This window comes from Danio aesculapii, chromosome 9 (genome assembly GCF_903798145.1).
Source record: "Danio aesculapii chromosome 9, fDanAes4.1, whole genome shotgun sequence".
Taxonomy (NCBI): domain Eukaryota; kingdom Metazoa; phylum Chordata; class Actinopteri; order Cypriniformes; family Danionidae; genus Danio; species Danio aesculapii.
The window spans coordinates 45526559-45540345 of record NC_079443.1 but is presented as its reverse complement, the minus strand read 5'-3'; the positions used below and the strand labels follow the sequence as shown (position 1 = coordinate 45540345).

General features: G+C 31.8%; 1 protein-coding gene across 2 annotated transcripts in view; it reads right to left on the bottom strand.

The window, feature by feature from the left end:
• The window catches only part of itprid2 (ITPR interacting domain containing 2), a 103441-nt gene extending 89654 nt beyond the window's left edge, over positions 1-13787 (bottom strand). For both annotated transcript variants that reach the window (XM_056465847.1, XM_056465848.1), the window contains exon 1: positions 13700-13787. The gene's annotated coding sequence lies outside the window, so the exon portion shown is untranslated. The remainder of the gene's footprint in view (positions 1-13699) is intronic.

Genomic DNA, 13787 nt, shown 5'->3' with positions numbered 1-13787 from the left:
CTTCCAGCCGCAACCCATCTCTGGGAATCATTCACTCACACTCATTCACTACGGACAATTTAGCCTACCCAATTCACCTGTACCATATGTCTTGGACTATGGGGGAAACCGGAGCAATATTGCACCAAAATATTGCGAAAAATATTATTATCGCCATTTTAATGCCACTCATTTTATAATGCCAGAATGAAAATATAATAGAATCATAATGAAAGTATACTCTTCCAAAGAACACAGTTTTCTACACATATTTAATTTTTATTTAATTATAGTCATTTTAACAATTTAATAATCATGCATTGCAATTAGAATGTGAAACGCATATCCTAAATAAATGTTAATAAAAAAGTGCAAGGTAAAAAGTAACAGGCTGCGATATCTGCTACCAGATCTATTTTCAGTTGTCAGGCATCAACATGAAAATATATTCAAGTAATTTATAGTAAATTCTACAGTGTCTTTTTTTTTATCATACTGACACCGACACCTCCAGTAGATATAGAGATGTTGCACAATCAGCTAAAATGTTGCTAGAATTGTTTCTATATGTATGGGTGATATATATTGGATTTACAAAAATGATTGAGGTCATGTCCATAAGATGTGTGATAAGTCGATATATTGATTATTTTGACAGGCCTACGTAGAACTGTTAAGTCAACTTGATTTTCTATGCACAGTTAATTTACTGAATCATTTTAAGGTGAGTAAAATTAATTCATGGGTGAATTATTCCTTATTCATTACTTCTTATGTTTACAAATCATATGGTGCCCTAAAAAAGTTTCTCTTTCTCTTTTAAGGTGTTTTGCATATGCAGACAACAACAATTTTCCTGTTCACAGATATACTGCATACACTACCAGTAGTAGGTAATATGACATGTATAAACTGAACACATTATATGCATAGAATGTCTTATAGGGCATCACTTAAGATTAATAAAAGCTTTTGTGGTTTTCACGGTGTGGTTTCATTAGTTCAATTGACTGATATAAAAAAATGGAGCCTTATTGTACAGTGTTAACAAACAATAGGCCCTATAAATAGTCAGATAATTAGCCAGATAAACATGTGCAAATGTTTATGTTAGAAACTAAATCCATTAAGTCTTCAAGTATTTGCTGCTGTGATGAACGACCACTTACAAGACAACAATCTCAAATTCTCAACAATATTCTTAAAAAGGCGGTCTAAAGGTTTAAATAATAAGTATTTATTCACTGTATTTTAAAGAGCGCACAACAGCAATTAGGTATTGCATGATATTGGAAAAATCTAACATTGCAATAACTTTTTTATTCTGCAACATGTATTGCGATATATATATAATTTCATTAGATTTGTTGAATAACTATGTTCATTCATTCATTCATTCTTTCATTCATTCATTCATTTTCTTTTCAGCTTAGTCCCTTTATTAATCCCGGGTCGCCACAGCGGAAATGAACCGCCAACTTATCCAGCACATGTTTTACACAGCGGATGCCCTTCAGGCCACAACCCATCTCTGAGAAACATCCATACACACTCACACTCATACATAGAAAAAATTTAGAATACCCAATTCACCTGTACCGCATGTCTTTGGACTGTGGGGGAAACCGAAGCACCCGAAGGAAATCCACGCAAACGCAGGGAGAACATGCAAACCTCACACAGAAACGCCAACTGACCCCTCGGCTCGAACCAGCGACCTTCTTGCTGTGAGGTGACAGCACTACCTACTACGCCACTGCGTCTGCAACATGTATTACGGTATAAATAATTTCACTAGATGAATTGAATAACTGTGTGAAAAGAGCTGATCATTTTACTTTGATTGGGATGATTCTGAAGAGTAAATGTGCATAGAATATAAGAAACGATCTACAAGCGTAGATAAATTAAATAAAGAAAAAGATACCAATTAATTAAACAGCATTTGATTGTTTTGTTTTTTTGGTGAGTCTAACTGTTTTCAGATATACAGTAATTGAATAATCAAATGTTTAATCAAATACTGCAAAGTCTTCATTTTATTAACAATTAAATCGCTATTCATTCGTCAAACGGTACAATTTTTTTAGGCCTAATTGCTTTTAAAACCCTTTCACAGTCACAGGTCACAAAAAACCTGCTGTGATGAGCAACTTACAAGACAACTACCTCAAATTCCCCACAATATTCTTGAAAGGCGCTCTAAAAGTTTAAATAATACGTATTTTTTCACTGTATTTTTAAGAACCCACAATAATTATTGCATGATATTGGAAAAATCTAACATTGTAATGTTTTTTTATTCTGCGACATGTATTGCGATATAAATAATTTCAGTAGATTTGTTGAATAACTATTTGGAAAGAACTGATCATTTTAGATTGATTGGGTTGATTCTCTAGAGGAGTACATATGCATAAAATATAGAAACTACTAAATACAAGCGTAGATAAATTCAATAAAAAAAAGATCCCAATTAAATAAACAGAGTTGGATTAATTTATGCATTCGATTAATCAAAATGCATTCAGGTATACAGTAATTGAATAATCAAATGTATAATCAAATACTGCATCGTCTTCATTTTAGTACCAATTAAAATGCTATTCTTTCATCAATCGGTACAACTTTTTCTTAGGCCCAACTGCTTTTAAAACCGTCACACAGTCAGAGGCCACAAAAAAGACTTGCAAAATGATAAATTATAATCCAGAGTCAACATTGCGTATGTTTGCCATGTGACTATTGCGAATGATCACATTTTGCGATATTGATGCTGAATATATTGTGCAGCCCTGATAGCAATGTTGTACATGTTCATTATTGAGGCATATTGAATATTGGCGTATGACTAATTAGTATCTCGTTGACTTTGTGTAGATGAGAAAATATTTTCCCAATCTTTTGTGTTCCACAGAAATGCGGTTTTTGAATGACATGGCAGTGAGCAGATGAATTTTTATTTTGTGTGAATGCTTATATTTTATAAATGCGATAGTTCAGCCAAAATGTGCATTACTCTGTTTTTCTCACACTAAAGAATGTTTAACATGCTCTGGCAGCAGCCTAGGGGGTAAATGCTTCAGAAACCAGGTAAACTAGTTCTCATTTTCAAAAACACAATTCAGGAAACTAAAGTCATCTAAACAGAAAACTGGAGCGCTTTGAGGTCATTTTATACTATGGTACTAAAAATAGACAACATTGACATTTATGGTTTTTTTTTAACAAATACTGGGCGGCACAGTGGCTCAATGGTTAGCCTCACAGTAAGAAGGTCGCTGGTTTGAGTCCTGGCTGGGCCAGTTTACATATCTGTGTGGAGTTTGCATGTTCTCCTCGTGCTCGTGTGGGTTTCCTCCGGGTGCTCCAGTTTCCCCCACAGTCCAAAGACATGCACTACAGGTGAATTGAATAAACTAAATTGGCCAGTGTATGAGTATGTGTGTGAATGAGTGAATGGTTATTTCCCAGTACTGGGTTGCGGCTGGAAGGGCATCCACTGCGTAAAACATATGCTGGAATAGTTGGCAGTTCATTCCTCTGTGGCGACCCCTGATAAATAAATAAAATTAATTGCAATTAAAACGACCATATATTCCATTTTTTTTGTGTTTTCATATACTTTAAAGGTTCAGCTTATGTGATAAAATTCTGACTTTTTAAAATTATCACTCAAGTGTTTTGTAACTTTATATTTATTTATTTTTTAAAAACTTTTTTCATGATTTAAATATTTAGACAATTTACAAGCAGAAACCGTAACAATATCAACCAGTAATGACGACAGAGACAGAAAGGAAAAAAGGGGGAAAAAAAAAATTATAAAATAGAAAACAAACTCCATAGGTACATCTAAACACTATAAACAAACAGAAAAAAACCAACCATATAAAAAAAGCACATAAATAAATGTAAGACATATGCATACATGTGTACAACAATCTAAATACAAAAATTCAAGGTAATAAAGAGTTAAAACCTGTTATTATGCATTATGTGGAGGTTTTTACAAGGGTAATAAGTCTAGATGCGGATTTTTAACATATTAACTCTATTTTTTTTTTTTTAAACAGGTTAATGTATCCTTGCTTCACACAAGTACAAATATCCAACACATTTCAATGGCCTTGCGTTGGCATTTAAAAAATTAACAGCAAAAACAAATAAAAGCATCCCTCCTTCTGAATCAGATAAGCATTAGCATGTAGCAAATCATATTTCACAACCTACTGGTTGACCTTCAAAATGTCCTGACCCAGATTCCAGATAAAAAAAACTATAAATACACAAAAAAAGAAGAAATAAAGCAATTACTATAAACTTGAATTTTTCAAACAGTTCCTGAGCAGCTAATGTACAGTAGACTGTGCAACAAAACAGTGTCATTTCCCTCATGTGTCTTTGAAGCTTTTCTCTTGAGGTTTCAATAAGCCAGGTCTGTTTTCAGGCCCCTTGCTGAACTCATTTCCTGCGGACAAAGCCACCGATAACCATTCACATTTGCCACACACAACATTTTCTGCTTTGTTTTCAGGCACTGGACAGAAAAAAATTGCCATTTTGGACAAACTGCAAGGCAAATGATTACCTGTCATAATTTACTCAACCATGTCACAAACATGTTTGAGTTTCTTTTTTCTTTTGAATAGAAAAGACGTTATACTGAAAATGTTGGAAACCTGTAACCACTGACTTTCATAGTATAGGAAAAACAAAGACTGTGGAATTCAATGGTTACAGGCAGTGTTGTGGGTAACGCATTACAAGTACGTAATACGTTACGAGCTACGTAATAATATTACGTTTCTAAGTAACAAGCAAAGCATTATTTAATTTTTAATTATTAAAGTAATATTTGAGTTTCTTTTTTAAAATATAACTCTGTTACTTTTTAGATTAATTAGTTAGCTTTTAAAAAATAATTTGCTGAATTAAAATCAGTGTTATGTTGAATCATGCACTCAATGAGAGAATGAGCTCTGCGTGGGAACAGACAGAAACTGAGCTTTACATTTCTGTGATGGAAGTATTCTCATTATTTTGAACACATGGAAGAAAAAGGGATCGTCTAAATGAGAGTGATTTTACTAAACATAATAGTAATAATAATAATAATAATAATAATAATAATAATAATAATAATAATAATAAAATATAGTAGAAGCAAACACATTGCTTTCAACTTTCATTAATCTCTATATACAACATATACAGTGTGTATAGTGTTAGGAAGTTCTCAAAATTTATTTTTATTAGAGTATATTTAGTATTATAGTATATTTATTTATTTATTTTTTTAAAGGTAAATAAAGGTCTAGGTTATGCAAAAAAAAAATACCCTGCAAGTTTTAAAAGAGATCCAGCCTCAGGCAGGTATGAAAAATTAATTCAAAACTCAAAAGTAACATAATGCATTACTTTCCATAAAAAGTAACGCAACTAGTTACTTTTTGGAGAGTAACTCAATATTGTAATGCATTACTTTCAAAAGTAACTTTCCCCAACACTGGTTAAAGGTTTCTAACATTTTCAAAATATCTTCTTTTATGTTGAACAGAGAAAGGGAACTCATAAAAGAGTGGAACCACTTGAGGGTGAGTAAATATTCTCACTTTTGGGTGAACTGTCCCTTTAAGCTGTTGTAATTGTCTTTCAAGACGTAAACAACGCATTTGACGGTAACTATTTTCAAGGTTTACCGTGGTATGGAAAAGTCAAGGTTTTAAAAACGCAAAAATTTTCTGTTACACCACAACTGTAAAAAAAAAAAAGAATCGGTTATTTTACGGGCCGTTTTGGCAGCTGGGGTGCTGGACAAAAATCCAGTATTTACCGGCGTTAAATTACAGAAATGTGTCGTAAAATAACAGAAGTTAAAATACAGAAATTTCCTTAAACTTACATTTCCGGTAAATTTCTGTAATTGAACATCTGTTATTTTACGATAAATTTCTGTAATTGAACATCTGTTATTTTATCGTAATTTTTTGTAATTTAACATCTGTTATTTTATGGTAAATTTCTGTAATTTAACAGTAAATTTCTGTAATTTAACATCTGTTATTTTATGTTTTTTTTCGGCACCCCAGCAACAAATCTCTTATACACTAACATTCAAGCAAGCATGCTATAGATCTAAACAGTGCAGTGACTTACTTTATATCCAAAGGAAAAATATCCAAAAGAAAAAAAAGATATCCAGAGATTCCTTTTCAAATTAGTTTTTGAAACTAATGAAGATAGCAAAAGTCAATAATTTAATTGAATTATTTAGCCTGACATGTTTACTCTTCCAAAATATTTTAAATGTGTCTTAAAATCAAATATATTGTGTTTAATGGGGAACAAGGTTGTTGTTTTGTTACCCAGACATTTAAAAAGAACAAATTTTAGAGCAGTAACCACAATACTGTGATTAAAAACTATGATATTTTTAATCCAAGGTTATCATACTGTCAGAATATTAAACTGGCAAATGCCTAAAGTAAGCAGTTAAAAAAACACACCTAAAACTTTGAACTACATGTTGCTTTAGTGTTATAGATTTCCATCCTTATGTGACAACAACTGCATCAGCAGTCAATGTCACCAACTCTTTTGCATGTCTAACTAACATGGGAATATTCCAGCTGAAAATTGTACCTTGGATTTGAAACAGCAGGCATCGAGCCAGGCTAATCAAGATCGCATCTAGACATGGGAAGGAAATGCAACACGCAGATGCAGTGACCAACAATATCATCAATGGAAATGGTTCACTTTAACATATTCCAACTTCCTATTGTAAATAACAGTACTGTGCTAAGGCAACAGAACCACACCTTTTGTTTAGTTAGCGTGACATATTTTCCACGAAAGGCAACCTGAAACCTGTTACACACAAACTCGGCTTACTTTTCCAAATTCCAAACCACTGTTTGATGAAATGGAAAATGCTACAGGTTGCAATGCAGAAGTTTCGAATTGAAGCAACTATAAATGAGATTTGAGAACTCTTGCAGGCAACAATGGCTTGAATTTCATTCTATTTTTAGCAAAAATGTATTTAAAGAGGTAGATGAAGGTTTTGCTTTCAATTTTGGGTAAACATTTCCTTTAAAAATGTGTTTACAAGGTCTCTCTCTATGGCAAGAATGCGGTAAATCATGCGACAACGCACGGATTCAACCCTGTTATCTCTGCAAATACACACCAGAGCTCTCATTTGCTCAAACATACACACACACACACACACACACACGTCAGCTGTGTTTACACCTGACCAATGTTATCTGAAGACACCCAGAAGACAGTACTTTTATGTTTGCACAGAACAGAGACGGTTCTACTTTCAATATTCACATAAAACTGGGAAAGTCACGAACATGACAGCGGGGAATGAACTTTTAAGGAGACTCGAGAGCCACTAGACTAAACTAGGAACCGTGACAACGGATAAGAACACTAAAGCTTCAGATCTGGCTAAAAGAGTGATTTTCAAACCGCTGTCAGTGAAGCAATCGTGGTCTTAGAAAGATTTCATGTGGTCTGAGAGATGATGAGCAAATTTGAAATACTTTTTTTATTCTGCAATATATATTACAGGAATACAATTTCATTAGATTTGTTGAATAACTATTTGGAAAGAATTTATAATTTTAGATTGATTGGGATGATTCTGTAGGGGATTACATGTGCATAAAATATAAGAAACTATCTACAAGCACAGATAAATTCAATAATGAAAAAGAAACAAATGAAATAAACACTGTCTTATTGTTATGCTGCACTTGGACTGCAGCTCTGCACAAAATGTTTGGCCAGTGGAGAAATGGTCGTGCCCATCTGAGCCTGGTTCTCTCGAGGTTTTTTTTCTTCTTCGCCAATTGGTGAAGTTTTTCCCTCTCCGCTGTCGCCACTGGCTTGCATGGTTTGGGATCTGTAGAGCTGCGCATCGATGGATTTGCTCTACAGTGTTTGAACCCTCAGTAGTGATTATTAAACCACACTGAACTGAGCTAAAATGAACTAAACTTAAACTTTGAAAAGTGAACTACACTATTTCAATTTACTATGATCTTTTATGTGAAGCTGCTTTGACCCAATCTACATTGTAAAAGCGCTATACAAATAAAGGTGAATTGAATTATCCGAGGAGTTAAACTGTTTTCAAGTATACAGTAACTGAATAATCAAATGTAAAATAATACTGCATAGTCTTCATTGTACCGTTTGTAAGTTTGACAAATTAATAACGATACATTTTATTGAATTCTTTATAAGAACATTTCTTATTACATGCTGAAGACATTTGTGGGGGCTTACAAACTTGATAAACAGAAAGTTTGTTGATATTTATTTACTATAGTTTATTTTATTCCAGTATATTTTTAAATGGAATATTATGAAATATTATTACAATTTAAAATCTATTATTTTCTATATTATCTACATATGTATTTTAAACTACATTTGTTAAAGTACAGTAAACATTTAAATAATATTTCTATACTATTTTTAAATAATTAAAAATGATTGCAACTCAAAGCTGATTTTTCAGAATTATTCTAATAAACTGATTTGTTTTTAAACAATAATACAGTTAAAAACAGCAATTTTCTATTTTTCATTCAAATATTTTAAAATATAATTTAATCCTGTGACTCAAAGCTCATTTTTCAGCATCATTCTTAAATACTGATTTGCTGCTTAAGCAACATTTATTATTAATACTAATGCTGAAAACATTTGTGGGGCTTACAAATTTGACGAACGGAAAGTTTATGTTGCAATTTATTTACTATATTTTTTTTTATTCAGGTATATTTTCAAATGGAATATTATGTAATATTACAATCTAAAATAAATATCTATTATTTTCTATATTATCTACATATGTATCTTGAACTACATTTATTTTGTCAAAAATACGGTAAATATTTGAATATTATTAAACATTAATACAATTTTTAAAAGCTTTTTTTTTCTTAAATATATTTTTTTATTATTTAAAACGATTGTGACTCAAAGCTCATTTTTCAGCATCATTCTCATATGATTTGCTTTTTAAGAAACATTTCTTATTAATACAATTGTTGAAAACATTTGTGGGGTTTTCAAATTTGACGAACAGAAAGTTTGTTGCAATTTATTTACTATATTTTATTGAAGTATATTTTCAAATTAGTGCTGGGTGAGTTTACCTAAAATCAAAATCTTGACTAATTGAACATTTTGACTCGATTACAATTAATGAACGGTTATTTTATTCACTTATTTTATTTTTTGCCCTTATAGTTCACTGACAGGTTGTGTACAGAAAATATGCTCACATATTACAAGTGAGAGATTTTTGAATGAAGTGTGCATTACTTGATTTTAAAATAACTGAAGGAAACAAACAATATTTTAAAATTATTACAATTTAAAATAAATTTCTATTATTTTTTAATATTATATACAGTTGCAATCAGAATTATTAAACCCCCTTTGATTTTTTTTTCCTTTTTTAAATATTTCCCAAATGATGTTTAACGGAGCAAGGAAATTTTCAAATATATGTCTGATAATATTCTTTTTCTGGAGATTTTTTATGATTTTTAATGATTTAATGATTATTTCGGCTAGAATAAAAGCAGTTTTTTAAAAACCATTTTAAGGTCAAAATTATTAGCCCCTTTAAGCAAATTTTTTTTCTCAATAGTCTACAGAACAAACCATCTATATACAATAACTTGCCTAATTACCCTAACCTGCCTACCTAACCTAATTAATCTAGTTAGGACTTTAAATGTCACTTTAAGCTGTAAAGAAATGTTTTGAAAAATATCTAGTGAAATATTATTTACTGTCATCATGGCAAAGATAAAATAAATCAGTTATTAGAAATGAGTTATTAAAACTATTATGTTTAGAAATCTGTTGAAGAAATCTTCTCTCCGTTTAACAGAAATTGGGGAAAAAATAAACAGGGGGCTAATAATTCATGGGGTTTAATAATTCTGATTGTAACTGTACATATGTATTTTAAAATACATTTATTTTGACAAAAATACAGCAAACATTTAAATATTATTAAACATGAATACAGTTAAAAACAGCAATTTTCTATTTTTCGTTAATATATTTTAAAATATAATCTAATCCAGTGACTCAAAGCTGAGTTTTCAGCATTCTTATATACTGCAATACTACTGCAATTTTTTTACTATATTTTATTCAAGTATATTTTCAAATGGAATATTATGAAATATTATTAATATTTAAAATAAATACCTATTATTTTCTATATAAAGAGTTCAGAAGCAAAAACCTCTAAATGGCATTTTTCTCAGCCTCCTACATTTATGTTCAGTTATTTCACTGTAAAGGCAATGAAAAGAAGTTATTTGTCACTATAAAAAGTCACATTTCTGAACATACATACAGGAGTCTGAGAAAAATGCTAATTTTAGAAGAAAATATCCACCGGAATTTAGAGGTTTTTGCATTTAAACTCTTCATATTATGTATATATGCATTTTAAACTACAATTCCCATTATTAAAATCAGAATTTTCAGCAACATCATTTCAGTCTTTAGTGTCACACGATCATTCCGAAATCACTTACAAAATCATCAAATCGTGCTGATAAATAATATATATATATATATATATATATATATATATATATTTTTTTTTTTTTTTTTTTTTAAATCAGAATTTTAAATGTTTAACATGACAAATGTCTTTACTGGTACTTTTAATGAATTAAATGCATCCATACCAAATTAAACTATTACTTTAAAAGAAATCATACAGATTCATGGTTAATCCAGCATTTAGTTCATAACAATAAAACTAATCCATATTAATTCATGATAAAGTGCGTCTGTGACCTCACTTCAGTTCCATAACTCAGAGTTATACAGTATGTCATACATAAATACATAAATGTTTGATCTAACTTCTGAAACATTACAGTTTGGTTACAACAGAAAGAAATGGGTTTATATATGAGCAATTCCAGTGTTACGGATCTGACATTTGCAGTAAAAAAGTAAAGAGGAATTACCAACCTACGTAACAGGTCTCCGGTTGCAAAAAAAGACCAGTTGCATTAGCAAACAGGTCATGTTGCGCGGTAGGATGCCAAAATCAAAAGTCCAAAAATAGAAAACTTAACTTTTACCGTATATTACACTGCTTTTAATGCCAAACGCAGACGTTTTGGGCTAAAAGGGAGCTGAATGGAGTGAGGACCTAATTATAAATGCTGGATTCTGCAGTTCTCATTTTATATCAGGTAACTTCACGCTATGCTGAATCATACACATTACTCGTTTTTGATGCAGCAATGATTTCAGCAAAAACAGTTAAATATGGTTAATTAAACAGCGGACACTGAATGCTTAGAGTGAAATGTAAAAATGTACGTTCACATACCCTGCCGTACAGGTGCAGTTCACTGTCAGAATTCAGTTGTTTTGCTTGTTGATGATTACCCAGGCCTTGTACAGTTTCGTCTTTTTTTCCTTGTCTTTGGCTAGACAGAACCTCGGTTTTTAGCACTACAAAGTTTTGAATCTGGTAATCATGGAACAGTATTTCTTGCACATGACCACACAGAACAAAATTGTTGGCATACAAAGACTTGTAGGCCTTTAACTTCTCTGTTGTAAAATCACTTGGAGTTTCAATGAGATAGTTGTATATTTTGGGCTGGATGCTAGGCCATTTCGTCTGATTTAATATCCATTGGGAAGGTGCTATCATAAATGGACCTGTCAGACGAACAGCAATCACTTTAACGTTAATTTTGCTGAATAACTGTCCTTATCACTGGGTGACAAGCTGTTATAATGCACTGAAAGCATATATATATATATATATATATATATATATATATATATATATATATATATATATATATATATATATACACATATATGCTGTAAATGCTAGCCCTCCCGTTTTTATCTGCTACCTTGCTGCGTGCACATCCTGAATGTTTACAAACCGGTTATTTGTCTTTATCTTAACATTATATTGAAACATTATATCTGTTTATATTTTCCAGAGCTAACCGTAGAGTTATGGAATCAGAAAAATATCAATCTGTAAACATGTTTTGTACTTAAATAAGGGAAATAAACATGTGTTATGGATGTGACCAAAAAAGTCTGCGAGTTTGCAGTATACAACATACTTTGTATGAAACAACCCCAAAAAATAATGCTACAGGATAGGTATTGGCTCTCTATAGAACAAAAATAACACATTTTATTTTATTTTATATTTTTGCATTAATGAGGAAAAAAAATTGTTATGGATGTGACATCTCTCCATTATGGATGTGACCGATGTGAAATTGCCACTCGTGTGACTGTGGTAAATCAAATAGAATTGCTTAAAGACATTGACAGAGACATTTTTGAGGATGTAAAACACTTGCTTACACAAAAAACATAGGAAACAGATTCGGTATTTTGGTGAAAACGTAATTTTTTCATGGCAATGTTGACATTTGCATGGAATTGCTTATATACAACAAACAGGCTATGTGCTATAATAATAATAATAATAATAATGTGTATAAAATATGAAGCAGTTAAACCTAATTGGAACTTCCAGAGTTAACCATAACTAATTTACATTAGATATGTAGAATAAAATAATAAAAAAGTTTTGTTACTTATCTTCTCAGTATAGAACTGGCTACTTGCTAGCTGCTTACCTTAAAAGTCCATTTAGTTGTATAGCCATCAGCCCACTAGCATAACATTTACACGAACTCTCCGACAAGTAGATGTCATTGCAGTAGTTTTGTGTATGTTTGTTTGCACATAATTTGCATAAAGCCCTTTTACAGACATCTTGTGTGACTATATAGTTATTTTTACCAGTTTACTACATCTGATTTGGCTTTGCCCATATAACAAACGCTAGGTGTTCCGACGACAAGTGTTGTTTACCGTTCAGCTTGAGAGCACAGTTAAACTTTCTACAGCAAAATCTACAGTCAGACATTTCGTTTTAGGATACAAGTGTCATCTTAAGTGATCAACAAAACACAAACAAAGGCCTTTAAACACTTATTCCACTTCAGCTAAGAGCTTTGGGTGGCGCTGAATTAAGCTCTCCATGCTTTCTTTTATTCATCTCGCTTGATTAGTAATGCATCAAGAATTCAAAGACTGAGATACAATCAGTGTTATTATCATACCAATGAACATCACTAAAGTTCAAGCACATCACTAAGACTATTTAATGAGGCTATAAACTCCCCATTTGGTCACTTTCCAGGCATAAACAGCAGGTGACATGACCATGGCACAATTATCATAACCACCACCACCATCATCATCATCATCATCATCATCATCAGACAAATCATCAGTTTGTCATATTCATGTCATCCGATTAGTTGCAAAACTTTGTTACAGAGCCCAGAAGATCATTCATCACCCCGTAAAAGTTCCCTTAATTTTACCTTTCACAAAATATAATTACTAATTTACTCTCTCAATCACACGCGCATGCCAAACAACTCTATTAGACTCTGTAAATACATTTGAGAAATGAGCGCGTGCTTAAAACACCATAGGCTGTTACGCATTTAAATCAGCACGAACAGTATTTCAGTGAGCATCTGCGCGTAAAACAACTTCAGCCCAGCGCCAGATTAAAAACAAGCAGTGAAAGTAACTGTAGCAAAGCTAAAACAAAGCAAATAAAAAGCTGAAAAGCCAAACTTACCATGTCTCGACTGGACGTGATGATGATGAACGCGCGCTGATATAGAAGTATCTGTGCACTGAATCATCTGCCAAAACTATTCCAAAAC